A 16,813-nucleotide genomic window follows, 5' to 3' on the forward strand; every position below is an offset into this window, starting at 1 on the left:
CGCCCAACTGTGAGGCAGACTCCCGACCCTTACTAAAGTACAAATACATGAATCACAGAGCAGGCCACTTCCTGTAACAATTGTGAGAGCAGAAATCATTAAAAAAAAAGTTTAATTCAATCATTGTTCTTAATGGGATAGGGAGGCTAAATTCAAGGCCTGCGTCCCCTGTGGACTGCATCCAGCAGAGTTGGGAAAAGTCAGCCAAGTCGTTAATGAAGTTATGACCGCCATCGTTTGCTGTGACTGAGGATCTTATCGTCTGCGAGATATGGCAGAGACCTACCCTAGACCCATTTGGACTGCGGCACACTAATTCTAATTAGAGCAAAGGAATTAGACCAGCAAGGAGTGGCTCCCTGCCGGGGGACTGTACCGTTATTGAGGACTTTCTTTAGGAATCAGCCACGGGGAGGCTTCAGAGTTTTTATGTCATGTTGGGATTGAAAGAAATTTGCATTTTGATCTTTGCTTTCCCAAATTAACCATCCCACTGTGCTTTCTTAAAATCAGAGTCAAATACACTTGCTGGCCAGGTACACAATCTATTAAGTTAAACTGAATATCTAGTTTCCAAATCGAGATACAAGCCCAATTAAAAAAAAGGTTCAATCAGGCCATGTCATTCCCTGTAAACAGACTATTAAATTTTGACTTCATTTTGAGACCACTGAAGTAGTTACAATTTGGCCCTTTTTCTGGAGGGCTATGCTCGACTGACTGCACTCTCCTGATTCGGCCTTGGTATATGATTTAATTCGATTATGAAAGTGTACTGGTAGTGTACGCTTCAGACAGTAAAATCAGTTCAGCTCCAAGCTTTTCAGTCCGCCCAAAGCAGAGTACATGTACAATCATCTCGAGACAGCTACAGTCCAGTCTGTCCCGGGCTTCTCGTTGCCTTCCCAATGCTGTCAATAAAAGCTTCCGTCGTGCCCCGAGCTCAGCTTTGCAGTGTGCAGACGTCCACCTGATTTACAGCCCACACCAAATTGAATCATTCCTCTTGTGTTTTTTGTGCAGAACTTACACCTGCTGTTTGCCACTTCCTCTCATAAACGGCTAAATGTCCAGAGAGTAGTGAGGAAGAGCGACGGTAGTGATTGATGGAGGAAATGAAACCACGCGGGACTAAATGAGATGGAACGAGTTGGCAGTAAATGACACACTTTTCTTTACCTTTACAGAATGGATATCTGATTTCCAATATTGGAAAGGTTCTTTTGGAAAGTAGGCATGGAAGTCACACTGCATGTTGGAGGAATCCAACCAAAGATCATTTCATCCTGAGATGAACTGCTGCCTGTTCAAATCAACCCCACTAGTCGAGGTTAAGCACAATGTGACACACGGTAGTGTTGTGACAGTTTAAACCAGAGATGTTGGACCAATCCATCGAAAGAAAAATAGGTGTTTTCTTCGTAACACTTGCATGGACCCGGAGGGTTGATGACACGTGTTCTTGAAGAAAAAAAAAAGGTTTGGGTTTAGTTACACTCAAAGTGTCAAAGACTTTTTGTATGGTAGTGGGGTTGCCTGGAGCCCAGAATTTGGTTTGGACAGCTGCCCGTGTGGTGTGTCTCTCATTTTAAACAATGCCAATATAATAAATTTGTGTTTTTTCATCTTACTAAATCAGTGACTAAACACGATTTCGGGGTGGTGTTTTGTTGATTTGGTGCACAATGATATCAAGGTAAAACACCAACTTGAAAGAGCCATGGTGCTGACTAGAGTACAGAGCAGAGAACCGTAAATGTTTAAAATATTTATGTAGAAACTGACATGCTCCCATTGCTGATGATGCCAATTCATGCATGATTGCACTGAGGACTGCATATAGAAAAGGTCAAGCTTTGCGTTATTTTATGTTATTTCATTTAATTTAATGGCAGCCGAGCCACCCCTATATTCAAAGTGATCCTGCAGTAAAAAAAAATAAAAATCAAGCTACTGTGCAGTCTTGGCCTGCAAGCACCACTGTAATTACTCATTTTCTCTTGACGGTTCATTCAGCTGTCACACTACCTTATCATTTTATATATATGAGTAAATTAAATGTAACCCAAGTCCTTATGAATTAATTCCCGACTACCTTTTAGACATTTTCCAGGATGTGTTCGTACAAGATCATCAAATCATTTTCTTTCACTTAATTCTATTGTCAGATTATTTCATTTCCATTTACATTGTCAGACTTAATGAGATTCTTCTTAAAGGGTCAACATACTGTAAGTTTACTTAACTCGATTTTCTTGTACATGGAATAGGCACAGTGCAGTATTCTTGGTATTAATATACCGTACTTCCTCATGGCAAATCATTTACGGCAGAAAGCGATTAAAAACGGGTGGCGGTGTGTGTGTGTTGTCTCTTTTAAGGAAAAACACTAATATCAAATATTTTCAACAACTAGGAAAGTTACATTTGTTATAATTGACCCACAGATAAATAATGAGACTTCATTTAGAAAAAGGTGTTGTGTTAGAATTTTTTAAATAGTAGCTTACTTGTTTATTATTTTCTTGACACGTGCTGTTTAAACAACAGCTTTACAGATCATTTGGTTTCAGATGTCATCTTAAAAATCATGACCGCCACGTGTCACCTAGCAGAACTGTGTGCTTTTCTATTTTAGCTGGTGGAAAAGGGAGACTATTTAAGGTGTGGCATGTAATTTGTAAAGTGGATGATGCATCTATTAGGGATTTATTAGGAAGCAAGTCTGTTTTTTCCCCCATTTTTTCATACGTAATAACCAAAACTCAATATGTGTAATTACTTGCCAACAAAACAATAATACATAATTTGAAATAATACATATTACAGTATAAAATGTATTTAACACATAAAGTCGTAGTAGATATTGCTGTTGTAGTACAGCACCTGTCACTCACTGAAAGCCAAATCACTTTCTTTCTTGCATATTTTCTTGACACTTCAATGCAAAAGTCGTCTTTAAAGATGCCACGCAAGCTGTTTACTATAACACATAGAGTGAGAATCAAGACAGCACTGTTCAGATACCAGGTAAACATCTTTATGACAGGGGAAGTCAAAACAAACAACTGACATAATGTGGTTGCAAGTGTCTATCCCTGCCTTATAATTAGATGTGGCAATACTCAGAATTAACCAATCACATTCACACTCATGATAAATGGGAGTCAATACGCACTTGCCACCATTTAAAGTGCCCATGAGTAATTCCGAATAAAGTTAACCTGATCTCATGACAAGTCCGCTGATAGTGTAGTGGTACACACGCCTGAGTTGTGTGCGGGCAGCGTGGGATCAATTCCCGCTCAGTGACAGTGTCTATGTGTGCCCTGCGACTGGCTGGCGACCAGTTCGGGGTGTAGTCTGCCTTCGCCCATTGACGGCTGGGATAGGCTCCAGCAACTCCCCGCGACCCTATATTGGATAAGCGGTTTGGAAGATGACATGACATGACATGATCTCATGACATTTTTGCTCTCTAGTGGAAGCCTGAATGTTTTGTGCTAACACTGACTGCTATTTGAAATTGTTCATAATTCCTTCCACCTTGACCAAGATCCCAGTTAAAAAAAGCTCCAATGCTTGATGCTGCCCCAACCATGCTTCAATATAGGTATGGTAGTCTTTTCGTGATTCCCATTTTGTGTTTTGGAGAATTTGTTAAAATAATTGTTATTTTTTTCACAGTGTGTCGCTACCCACTATCTACCGCTATTTCCCACTTTATACAGTAACTGTAAATGGATAGTCAATGAATGTGTAGTTACCCACTATTTAGCATGTCGACATTTTTTTAACCTTCAAGAGCGCATAAAGCTCACGAATCTTCCAAAAGGTTACTTTTGCAAAGCATATTCACCCCATTGGCCCGAGCAGACATTCAGACTTTATTTGAGGATGAAATAATTGGGGGCAGAGTGAAGGAATTCAGATCAGATTGTGGTAGTTAGAGGCATAATAGCCTCCTTTTATCAACGGCTTATAGTATATCGTACAACAGTGATGATTAGCGCTAATCCATGACCACAGAGCGTGGATAATGAGGAATCAGTCAATAGATTGCCGGCATTTATATAAAATGCTTGCTTGGGTTCTGTATTTACATCTGCTTCGTATTAACCAAGGCTTCCTAGAGAGATAAATGTCTATGGCCCTGTGGCGATTGCTTGGCCGTCACACAACGGCAAGTGAGTCATGCTGTAGTTGTGCACCACTGTGATATTTGCGATTAAACGATAGCGGCTGCGTTGTTTGAAAAAAAGCAGCTTTAGATAAATGCGCTGGTTGAGGTTGAAACATTTTCTCTTTGGAAAACGCCATAAAAGCCAATCTGTTAATAGCTGCGGCCACTCCGACTGAGAAGATGTTTGAGGTGGAATCAATCTCGGAACTAAAGAGAGAAGATGCTTTGGCTGCAAATAAACCTGGAGGTGCGGCTTATCACCTCATAACTGCTCGAGTCGTCCTTGTTATTTGCCACAAGCCTCTGCCAACACGTCCACATCCTCACTGGCCCGAATCTCTTCTCGCTGATACTACTTTTATATTCAGCCTTGCTTCATCTTCCACCCCCTCCTGCTCCAGGCTCTATACTGTATGTGGCCATGCATGCTCCTCACAGTATGAGAGATAGCTGCTGAAAGGGCTCACAGCGTAAATTAGGCGCGAGGGCAAAAAGCGCATAGCATAGCGGTGGCCGAGGTGGTGGCCCAGGGGGTGAAGATCGGCAGAGGAAACTCCCGGACGAGGAATCAGCGAGTAAATGGACCCTGCAATATTGTGCGTTGAATCATTCAGGAGCTCGACAACAACGTGGGACACCACTAGGGTGATGATGTGAATGTATTTGTGTGATATTGCTGCTGATATTCATTTGCACTGACAAGGGGCTGGAGTGCTGTTTGATTATTGATCAATTCTAGGTGTTGTTTTGGCTTTCCACGCTTTTTTTGCGCTTAACTTTCTTCATGTGTTCAATACTCTTCCCTGTGTCATTTGACATTATTACACACAATTTAATTTCTGAGCATATTTGTTCTGCTTTCTTTGGCTGTATGGATTGCTTGGCTTGTTCCCAAAATCTGGGGAAAATTTCATGTCACTAGCACCTTTGGAAATATCCATCCATTATCCAAACCGCTTGTCCTCACAAGGGTCGCGGGCGTGCTGGAGCCTATCCCAGCTGTCTCCGCCCAGTGGGCGGGGTACACCCTGAATTGGTTGCCAGCCAATTGCAGGGCACATAGAAACAAACTAACAAACATTCACACTCCCAAAATGTTTAAGAATCAATGACAAAGTTGAAGTTGTGCCGGGGCTGAATACTTCAAAAGACACTGGCCCTAAACACTGCGCATTCATGCAGAGGAACAAGTACAACGATTTGGAATGGCCATCTCAGTCCCCAAACCGAAATATGAATGAAAATTTGGTGGTGTGACTTAAAGAAGACTGTCCATGCTTGTATACCATAAAACCTCACTGAACTGGAGATGTTTTGTATAGAAGAATGGTCCAAAATAGTTTTAACCAGAATCCAGACCCTCATTTGAAGCTATATGAAGCGTCTACTAAATATTGCCGTAATCTTTCCGTTGGGGCGCCCAAATTTATGAGTCGGCAGCACGGTGATCGACTGGTTAGCACGTCTGCCTCGCGGTTCAGAGGTCGTGGGTTCTATCCCGGCTCCGGCCTCCCTGTGTGGAGTTTGCATGTTCTCCCCGTGCCTGCGTGGGTTTTCTCCGGGTACTCCGGTTTCCTCCCACATTCCAAAAACATGCTTGGTAGGTTGATTTGACACTCCAAATTGCCAATAGGTGTGATTGTGAGTGCGGTTGTTTGCTTGTCTCTGTGTGCCCTGCGATTGGCTGGCAACCAATTCAGTGCCCGAAGACAGCTGGGACAGGCTCCAGCACGCCCGCGACCCTTGTGAGGATAAGCGGTATAGATAATGGATGGATGGATGAACATATAGTCTTCGGTAAAACTTGTCCCGTTCATTTCCGTTTGCTTGTGTAACTTATTTTTGCATTTACATGATACATAAATTGGACAGTGTGGCACTGAATCACATTTTATTTCCATTATTTCTCATGGAAGAAAACAAATCCTGAATTAATCCAAACAAACATAACATCTCACGCCCTCTCAGAATTGATTGTACTGTTCAACTCCGATGGTCAATTGTTGCTGCAAGAATATGCCATTTTTCTACTACTTAATTCCACTTGTCCGTACTTTTAGGTTGGGAACAAGAATAGGTTCCCAGGTCAGTTTGTCTTAGGCTGCCGAGCAAAAAGAGGAAAGCTATAATCTTGATCATCAAGCAGTCACACACTTTCTTAGCAAAGGGCTTTTCTTTCCATGTTGTAGTACTGTATATCAAAGCTCAAAATTTGGTTTCACATCACAGTTTGCGAGTCAAAATTCACATTTTGCAGCTAAAAAAAAAAAAAAATCAAATTGGCCGCCACTAATGAGGGCTCCCCTCAGTGTGGGACGACAAGGGAGGCGGTGAGCGTGGCAGCCCCACTGGGGTAAGTGAACAGATCGGGTAAGTGAGTTCCACTCGTGTGAGCCTGTTTTTGTGCTGAACTAAAGTTGATCATATTACCACAACGGAAATATGAAGTGTCGATGGTCAATGTGTTGTGCAATTCGCATTAGTTCTTGCTGTTACTAGCTTCCTTCATCAATGCACGAGCCGCTAATCACACTCTTGAAATGTCAGCTGGCCTGCTCAGTGCAGGGCTGTAACTAATCATTTGGTGCTCAAACTAAACACAAACAATGCCCACCTGGACTTTAGTTAATTTTTGTCAAAAGGTGAGTTATATAATTTAGGCCACATTGTCCCGCTTGTGAAATCAGTTACAATTATCTGACATCTTAGCCAACTAACATTTACCACAAAATAGTTGTTTTGATATTAATGTTTCTCACCAACTACAAAGTGTGAATTTGAGAACATTCACCTATTTGCTGAGCTCGAGAAAGCCCTTAAAATCCTTCTTGAGCATCATTATCTAACAAGTGAATCATTCTAAACACTTTAAATGAAATTGATGAGAACATTAATCAACCTTTACGTTTACCATTTCAATTTTTTCTTCTCGAGGGGTTTCAAGTTTGAACACTTCCAAAACATCTACTAGCATAAAGTACCAGTATTTATTTGTTTTATTACTAGATTGCTGGTCTAAGCTCATAAACACACAGCTATGAACCTACTGAATTATTATACTGCAGGATAAAATGCTAATTGCTCAAGTGAAGTTGCACAATGGCTGTTAAAGCCTTTGTTTTAATTATTTAATGCCTTATGCATTTGCCACAAGTAATGCTAAGTTTAAGTTTAAATTCATATTTATTTGAAATTTCCCCACTGAAAGTGTTTCTTGACAATAAAATACAGTTATGCCCAATGTGAATTTAAGAAATAAAAACTGTTGATTATATAATAAAGGAAAACCAATTGGTTGTTTGTCATAAAGCAAAATGTAGTATGTAAAAATATTGTTTATCAGAATACATGATTATTATATAGAATTTTGAGTAGGATAATGGAATACTGAAATATTCAACCTACATTCAACCCCCACATTATATTATTGTACTTGTAGGGTTTAATGAAATCCTTGCTTCAGGTCGCTAGGATTAATCTGTAAAAAAATTGATCTTCAAAATTTGTAAACTGCTCCTCTAATAGAAATGCACATAACATAAATTGATTACTGGTACTCTTCAAAGAAAAAAAATTTTTTTTGAGGCTTGTAAATCAATGTAAAGTAAATGTTATCACAACAAATGACAGTTGAAAATATAGGAACGGTAGAGGCGTCAAAAAAGGGTTTGAGTTGAAAACATCACTTTTAAGACAGAAATCCTACTAAATTGTCTTAACAGGCTTGTACATATTTGCAAGTAACCTAAGTAAGGACAGCTGACTGTATTGTGAAATGCTATGTTGTATGCCTCTCTGTTGGCATACATTGACATTCAACATCATTTGCCACAGATACATGCTGGGCTGTGGTCTGTTCTATCCTATAGGAGTGCGAGATGAGGAGGGAGGTATGGAGTGCACTGGGCTGCCTTCATTTTATATACACATGTTGCAATTTTTATGGACGCTAACGTCCTTGGCAACGCCCCACATGAGGAAACATGGCAATGGAAGATGTGGAAGGCTTTCAGACCATTTTGCTTCTTTGAATCTATCAATTCTGCATTGCTTTTCCAACCTGTTCACTCTCTCTCTCAATGCTCAACCACCTATCTTCTTCCAGCTGAGGTCTACTCACGCATGTTATCAGTAAGATGGCAGCATTAGGCTCTACAGAGGAATTATTTTGCCCAAAAATGCTCCCCTGGGACCGTCTTACTCCCCACAACTGCATTTTTACAGCAATTGCTCCACAAGCTTCCTCCTCTTTCAAGCCATAATATCACCCATTCCCGGCATCCATTTATGCGTGCCGTAATTTCTTTCCTCGCCGCTTCTCTCCAAGCATCGCAAGGCTTCAAACAGGTGTGACGGGTTTCGATTTCTCACACAATCAAGTCACCGCTTCCCCTCCAGCAAGTCCGGAATAGCGCAGGAAACTCCATAAATCTGCATCGAGGCCACGGCGGGCTACGTTCCAAGTTTGCCGGATGACAACCTCGCACTTCCAGGCAACAGCTTTTGCCCGACAGACTCGCATCCAGGACTCTGTTTGAATGGCTATAAAAGATGGAGTGAGCGTCATTAAACCAGCATGCACAAATAAACACTCCTCAGCCTGAAAGATCACAGGACCCCCAGAATGACCGTTTATTTTAATATCCCTCCAAAACAACCCATCTGCCAGAAAAAAAAAAAAATCATAATTGAGGATTTATTTTTGCATGACTGCATTTATATGAAGAAGGTGCATAATCACAGCCTAAATGGTCTGTAATCAACCTTTGTACGCTTTATTTACAGCTGTCACAAACAAAGAAGAGAGGAAGAAACAAAATGGATGAGCGGCTGTCCTTTCACTTAGTGAGTGATTCCCATTTAAGAGTTTCTTTTAAATACGCTTCTTGTTTTGACTTGCGAACAAAAACTCAAGATACGCACGCCGTATGGTGACAAGCAGGGTTATAATTTTTAGGGGGTTTTCATTACGGTTTGTTTTTATTTCATTTTGACTTTTGTTTATTAAAAAATTCAGTTAGTTTGAATTCTTTTTTTTAGAGCAGGTTTCTTTGTTTTTATTAAGTTTAATTCTTTCAAAAAAGCTGCGTTTTCATTTAGTATTTATTAGTTTGACATATATATATATATATATATATATATATATAAAACAATAAGTATTGTGTAATAAAGTCAACTACAACTCCCAACGGACTGTTCAACCTTTTTTTTATCCTGCTGTACAGTAATATTGAAATAAATACATTTACAATAAACCCCAAAAGCTTAAAGTGATTGACAAAGATGAAAACAAAGGATACTTTTGCTATAATTCTAATTTTAAAAATGAAAAATATAAGTGAAGTTATTTTTTTAAAGCATTCTCGTTTTTATTTTATTTCACTAACGAAACATATTTTTCAATTTTAATTTGACTTATTTTGCTAGTTTTTATTAACTTTAATAATCTTGGTGACCGGGTTCCCTGATTAACTGTTTAATACACATGTACTGTGAAAAAACAAAACTTGCATTTTTTTAAGCTAAAAAATAATACAAATCAACAACAACAACAATGACAAGCAAGCAAGTTATTAACTCCAAAACAATTTGCTGATTTTTTTTTTTTTACTTATATCTTTAAGTTGGGGGACAATACAAGAGACAATTAGTTCTGTAAATATTTCTTTGTTGAAAATGTGTGAATGCCAATTTTCACACAAGCAAAACTTAAAATATTTTGTTGAATTGCCTAACTTAAAATTTTATCTAAGTTTGTTGCCTTGAAATTTTAAGTTCACTCTGCCTTTTTTTGTATTCTTGCCCGGGTAAAGAGGTTTTGAAGCCTCTTACAAATCTTTCATTGACGAGGGTGATGTGGATGCCCTCTCCCCTGAAGTGGAAGCCCCCTGTCCCCCACCCTTCTACATGCCACTGTTTTTCAGTGTAGGGAGGGTTTTTCTCTTTTGTTCTTTCCTGTTTAATTATTTTCCTCTCTCGCTCATTTGGGACAAACATGGAAAAACAAACAAGAAGCACTGAGGCGGAATACTTGAAGCCTTTGCGCGTCTTGAGATTACATTACAAGATCAAACCACAGAAAGAAGAGAATGGAGCACATTGTCTCACACACAGAGTTATAAAAAGAAGTTTGATAGTCGTCATGGATATGTCGACACTCTTGTTCTTCTGAGATCTCAAAACTTTGAGATGACAGTAAGTGGTCTGCACACACATCTACACACTGTGCTGTGTGTGCTTTCCAAAACAGAAAGCATTAAGCTACGTGACAATTTAGTTGAGTTTCATAGAAAAAGGAATGCAATATAATTACAAATATTGTATTTGTAATAAATATTATTACATTGTATTATTTTATTGCTTATTTTATTTCATATATTTTTTATTTTTTTATTATAAATTGCCTGGAGACATAACCCCCCCGCCCCCCCCCCCAAAAAAGTTATTTAAAAATAGTGTGAAAAAGAATCCAACTGTATATGCTGAAAAAACGTTTTATTATTAACGATGGCAGCACAGTACGGCGTGAACGAGAATGGGTCTGTTATAATGTCTTATTTTGCGGATCCGATCAATGATGTCATTGACAATACAACTGATCACCAGAGAAGGGCACTGTACCCTATTTTTGCCAGTTCGTAATTTGTCCTCCGTCCGCAACCTGGGAACCCTTCCGTCATCGTCTATCCGTCCTTATTCCTGAAATAATCATCCTCCGTCCCCGTCTGTCCTCATCCCTTTAAAGCACTTCCGTCCTTATTAAAAAAAAAAATAAAAAAGCGTCCATGCATGACACCATGGGGCATGGCAGAGCTAAAGCTCATTAGCTGGCTAGTTTCATATTCACATCCACTTACTGGCTCGGAGTATCGTGAGTGGATTGAATTGTTTACAACTGTTTAAGTGTCAACCCAGACAGCATTTAACTGAAATATCTAGTGTTACAAGCTGCCTGTGAACTACTTGGAAAGTCGTTTAGAAAAATATGCAGGTGAATGTTAAAATGTCAGTAATGACAAGTTGTTACTCTAAAAAGTGTTCGATTTGAGTGAAACTTAGCCCATGTTAAAGAAAAGTTTGGATTTGTATTTCGGAACAGTTTTTGATTAAAATAAAACACATTTTCAAGGCATAATGCTATCATCAAGTATCTGTACTTGGTATCGGCATGTACTCAAATTATGGTATCTGTGCAGCCCGGAAGACTTGCCATGAGGCATCGAGACGGATGAAAAATGCCTCCGTGCACATCTGGCTCCTACTGAGCCATTGTAATTATCCCTCATAACATGCTTTATTATGCCAGCTTGTGTTAAACGGTCCGAAATGCAATAAGCGTTGTAATTTGCAGGTGTTGAAACTTGAACATCCCTAGCGGTCCAGTGTGAGCAAGGTAAGAAAGTGGTGGAACTGAATTCTAATCACAGCGTTAAGGTCAACTGAGTAATCCCGTTCCACTCAAATGTCACTGTTCCCCCTTTCGGACACGGACCCCGCACACACCATCACAACATCCCACTATCGATCATGCACTAATTAGGACTGGATGAGGGCTGTACTATGGGATGCAGAGACAGTCTTTAATCACACACATGTGCACATGAATAGCCTATTTAGCGTGCGCCGTTTTACGGCCATAAAACGATGAGTGATCACAAACTCAATTGACCTGACATACAAACAGATGAAAGAAAGTAAATAGCAGCATCATAACATATTCCCATGGCGCATCCACCAATGCTGGGAAAAGATTAGCAAGTGACTTAGTTACTCACAGCAGTCACGAGCCCGACTTACACACGCTCAACACAAGCCTGACGTTCTGGGTGACATCCATCTGACAACAAGAACCAGCGACCTTGGGATGACCACAACCTGCTGCTATGATATTGCAGAAGTGGGCCTTGAGAGGAATAAATACTAAGAAAATAACTTGTAGTCCTGAAGCATTTGTAAACATCCATCCATTATCTAAATTGTTTATCCTCACAAGGGTCGCGGGCGTGCTGGAGCCTATCCCAGTAGACTTCGGGCAGACACACAAAGACAACCAACCATTCACACTCACAATCATACCTAGGGACAATTTTGAGTGTCCAATTATCCTACCATGCATGTTTTTGGAATGTGGGCGGGAATAAATAAATAAAATATATATATATATATATATATATATATATATATATATATATATATATATATATATATATATATATATATATAAAAACAGTACAACAAAAACACTAAAGAGAACCAGTGCTAGATGTATTCAAGTATATCAGCTCACATCATCTAAAATGATATTTGGCTGTGCTGCTTTTGCAATAGGAACAGAGATCCAAAGTTTTGGTTATATTTGTATTTTATGGGCATGTTTGTGCTGCAGTGTACACTGGCAACAAAGAGGAGAAAGAGTTTTTACAAGGTTCTTTGCCATTTTGAAAATAATTTAAGGTGTGAGAAAAAAGGATGCAAGAAAAGAATTAAACGAATGCCTGGAGAGAAGCTGCCATGTAATAAGAGATTGTGTATAACGTGTAAACACAAAGTCAGTTTGAAGGATGTGGAGAACTTTATATGCGATACGGTAAGCAGGACAGGTGCAATAGGGCTCAATTTGCATTGAGCTGGTATTCATGTGAGCATTATGGGATTTCATATAAAAGCTTGATTGATGAGCATTGCTTTGCTGACATTATTAAAGCGATCTAACTCATTAACATTTTACCTAGCTACATGCTTTGGTGAGAAGGGCGATGGGAAGGAGTAAAATGCTCCTGTATGTGGTGCAGTCACCCCTTGCATTGTATTCAATATTGTGATTGTTTAGAATGTACAGTATGTGTAAAGTCAACTTTTGTAAGACAACAAACCATGTGTTACATTTTGATCGATGTTACTCCCAATGTAACTTTGTTTCCCTAGCGTCCTGCTGTTTTGCCTCATCGAAGTCAATTACCCTGAACCCACTTTTATAAGCTGCGTGCCAGCCGTGTGCTGACTAAGACACACATTATCTACACATCCGCCGAGGATCACAAACAATAGCTCATTTCCGCAGGCTTCAAACAGCACATAAACACATACACACAAATACAGTTATCTGCTGCAACGATCGACCGCAGCCTTTAAATATGGGCTGTGAAATAATGGCATCCGGAAGCAGGAGAATCAAAATTCGGTTGCATTACAGAATGCATAAGATGCTGCGTGATTATCCCACCTCTGGTGAAGGTTGCTGCACTCAGAGAAATGGATTAGGTAGATGAGATTTGCACTTGACTGATTTTGTACAAGTCCACTGCTGGCGATGAGAGCACATCTTCATGTCTGCTCACTGAAACAGGCTCAGTATATGATAAGTCACCGCTGAGGCTAAAAAAAAATTCAAAAATGTCCAGTTGACAGCCAACAATTTTCTGCTCATCCTGTTCAGGGTCGCGGGTGAGCTGGAGTCTATGCCAGCTGACTTGAGGCAAAAGGAACACAGCACCCTGGACTGGTTGTCAGTCAAAGGGCACTAATACTGAAAACCATTCACACATACACATGCGCTACCTCTTAATTAAAGACCCTGTAGTTCAAGTTAATTTTGAGGTTTGTTTCTAAATACGTTATACATGTTTGATGATAAGTGCTGAGAACATGTGCAAATCCTCCCCTTTGGTTCGTCTGCTAGCTTGGCCGCTTTAGAGTGCCTCGTTGTCAGCCATGAGTGTGCACACGTCACGCAGAGAAAGGTGTAATAACAAAGGGGGGTTGGGGTAAAAAAAAAAAGGCCATCTTGACAGCCAACATGTAAACACGGGTTTGGGGCTGGCATGGCTGCTTTAGAGCACAACGTTGTTGCAGCGTGGTAAAGCCTGGAGACAATGTGAGGCACTGCATATTCCTTAAAGCAGACAGATGCTTGACAATGTAGCACACATTTGTCCAGGTCATATATGATATCTGATTTGACAGCAACGGCGGACGGGACACTATGGAAGTTAATTGGGGACAGGGCGTGGGGTGTGGATGGCAAACGTCACGCTCAGAAAGCTCATCGCCGACGGGGGTGGGTAGTGGCCGTCACACGCTTTGACCGGCCACAATACAGACCGTCCATTCTGGAAAATCCAGACATTTTCCTGAAAATCCCGATGGCCACCACACCCCTGCATGGAGGTGACATCTCTTGCAGTGACATCTCCTTGCCTTCGTCCTCATCTAATGAACATACATTCTTTAATTAAATCAAATGTTATTTCTGAAAATATGTCTAGCTTTGCAATGCTAAGTTCAATTTAACAGTAATTTGGATAACCATTGACTGATGATGTAGGGCAAATTACAGCAGTTTAGAACTACTGTGAGGCACAGTGACATGTAAAGTTAAAGGGTTAGTGTTAGTTAGTTACTTATAGGGTAGGTAAGTTAAAGGTCCCAGTGCAGTTTTACTGTGTTTATCATCATTCGTGGAGTCAAATTGCTTGGTCAGACCCAACTGTTGTACAGTGGGGATTTTCTTGGCCCATACCTCACCCCATTTTTTGGAAAAGACATTATGCAGTTTTACAAATTAACTATTCTGCTGATTCTGCTTCTTCCACCTCTCCTGTAGCTAGTAAGGTCATCCAAATGTTACTGAAGCCCCTCGGTATGATACACTTCAGTTCTACAACTGCAAACTGCAACCACATTAATAAAGTTGGATTGTCCGTAACATCTGACAACAAGCATCCAAACAAGCACATGCACTCCTTTACAGCAATTTATTGGCCAGGATAAAGCAAGCTGACTTCTCTCTCTCCCACGATTCATTTTCGCACCATTTCCATACACTGTTATTGCCTTTTTACACATTTATGCACAAAGAAATGAGCACATCGCTATGAATGTTCTGCCTTCATCAAACCTTGACAGTGTTCCTTTTTCTTTCCTCTCATTTCCGCTTGACTCATCTTGAACGTTTACACATGGAAAGTGAAGAACACCATATGACAGGTGAATAAAAGATGACAACGAGAATGAGACGTGATCACTGAGAGGTTTGCATTCATATTATACAGTGTTCCCTCACTTTTCACGGGTGATACGTTACATGATGCCCTGTGACTGAATTTCCGCAAAGTGGAGGTTGACTTTTTAGGGAGGGGGATTTACATTAAAGCATTATGAACACCCACGAAATTCCCCACCCACCACCATGACGACAAATCACAGCCCTGCTTCAAAAAACAGGCAAGCCGTAATCATTACCTGAGCCCTGAGCAACTGTGATGTCATTTTCAGTCGACAGCAAATGGCAAAATGTCCCCGCCCTGAGATGTATAAAACGGGTTGATTTTGCTGCTTAATTCATTTTTCATAAATGTTATATTAATGAGAATGCCATGTTTGGACTAGTGGGAGTGCATACAACATCCATCCATCCATTATCTGTACCGCTTCTCCTCACAAGGGTCGCGGGGCGTGCTGGAGCCTATCCCAGCTGTCTTTGGGCAGTAGGCGGGGGACACCCTGAACTGGTTGCCAGCCAATCGCAGGGCACACAGAGACAAACAACCGCACTCACAATCACACCTAGGGGCAATTTAGAGTATCCAATCAACTTACCATGCATGTTTTTTGGAATGTGGGAGGAAACCGGAGTGCCCGGAGAAAACCCACGCAGGCACGGGGAGAACATGCAAACTCCACACAGGGAGGCCGGAGCCGGGATCGAACCCACAACCTCTGAACTGTGAGGCGGACGTGCTAACCAGTCGACCACCGTGCCGCCCTGCATACAACATATTATTGTAAAGTAAATTTTGGGGTTGATTTCCTCATTAATTAATGTAACTTTTAACATGCAAAATGAATAATAAATACTGTTGCTGTGAGTCCTTGTCCATCCATCCAAAATCCATGCATCTCTCTGTCCATCCATCTGTCCAACTGTCCACTTATGCATCTCTCCTTCCATCTATCCATCCATTGTCTTATACATTAATAACTCGCCACTGCGCGGTTCGCGGCCTCAGTGCATCACAGTTTTCAAAAATATTCATCAAAAAATAAAAATGAAAGAGCACAGCCATGTCGTGGAAAGACACATTGTTTCATGTTGATGTGCGTGAGCGAAGGTTTCCCAGCATGTCAAACAAAGAGATGAGTTGACTCAAAGGCTTTGTACATACCTACTGGCACGTGACTGATTCCCGTCACAAGATTGACTAATGAGAGCACGTGTTGATTTACAGTGGTACCTCTACTTATGAAATTAATTGGTTCTGGAAGAAATTTCTTAAGTAGAAAATTTTGAAGGTAGAGACGCGTTTTCCATGTAAATGCCATAATCCGTTTCAAGCCCCCATTATTCAGACAAATGTTTTATAAAGCATAAAAATGCATGAAAACATGTAACAAACACATGTTACAATTACATTATTGCACAATAAATGAGAGTTGTGCATAATGTAAAAAAATTAAGAAGAGAGTAAAAATAAAAATGATGGTCGTTTACCTTTTAATTGCTGTCCTCATTGCTTTTTGCCCTCCTTGGTTCATGTTCTCTCTCTCAGAAGTGGTTTTTGCCTGACATTTTGTAAAGGACTGATTTAATAACGCAGCGACTGTCGATACATTACGGTCAGATTTTTTGGC

At 40.3% G+C, this 16,813-nt stretch overlaps 1 protein-coding gene across 1 annotated transcript in view; it reads right to left on the bottom strand.

The window, feature by feature from the left end:
* Nucleotides 1-16,813, bottom strand: part of schip1 (schwannomin interacting protein 1) — a 298,684-nt gene that overhangs the window by 67,705 nt on the left and 214,166 nt on the right. The window lies entirely within an intron of this gene.

Source organism: Filicampus tigris, chromosome 7, assembly GCF_054856515.1.
Source record: "Filicampus tigris isolate MCC_2025a chromosome 7, RoL_Ftig_1.0, whole genome shotgun sequence".
NCBI lineage: Eukaryota > Metazoa > Chordata > Actinopteri > Syngnathiformes > Syngnathidae > Filicampus > Filicampus tigris.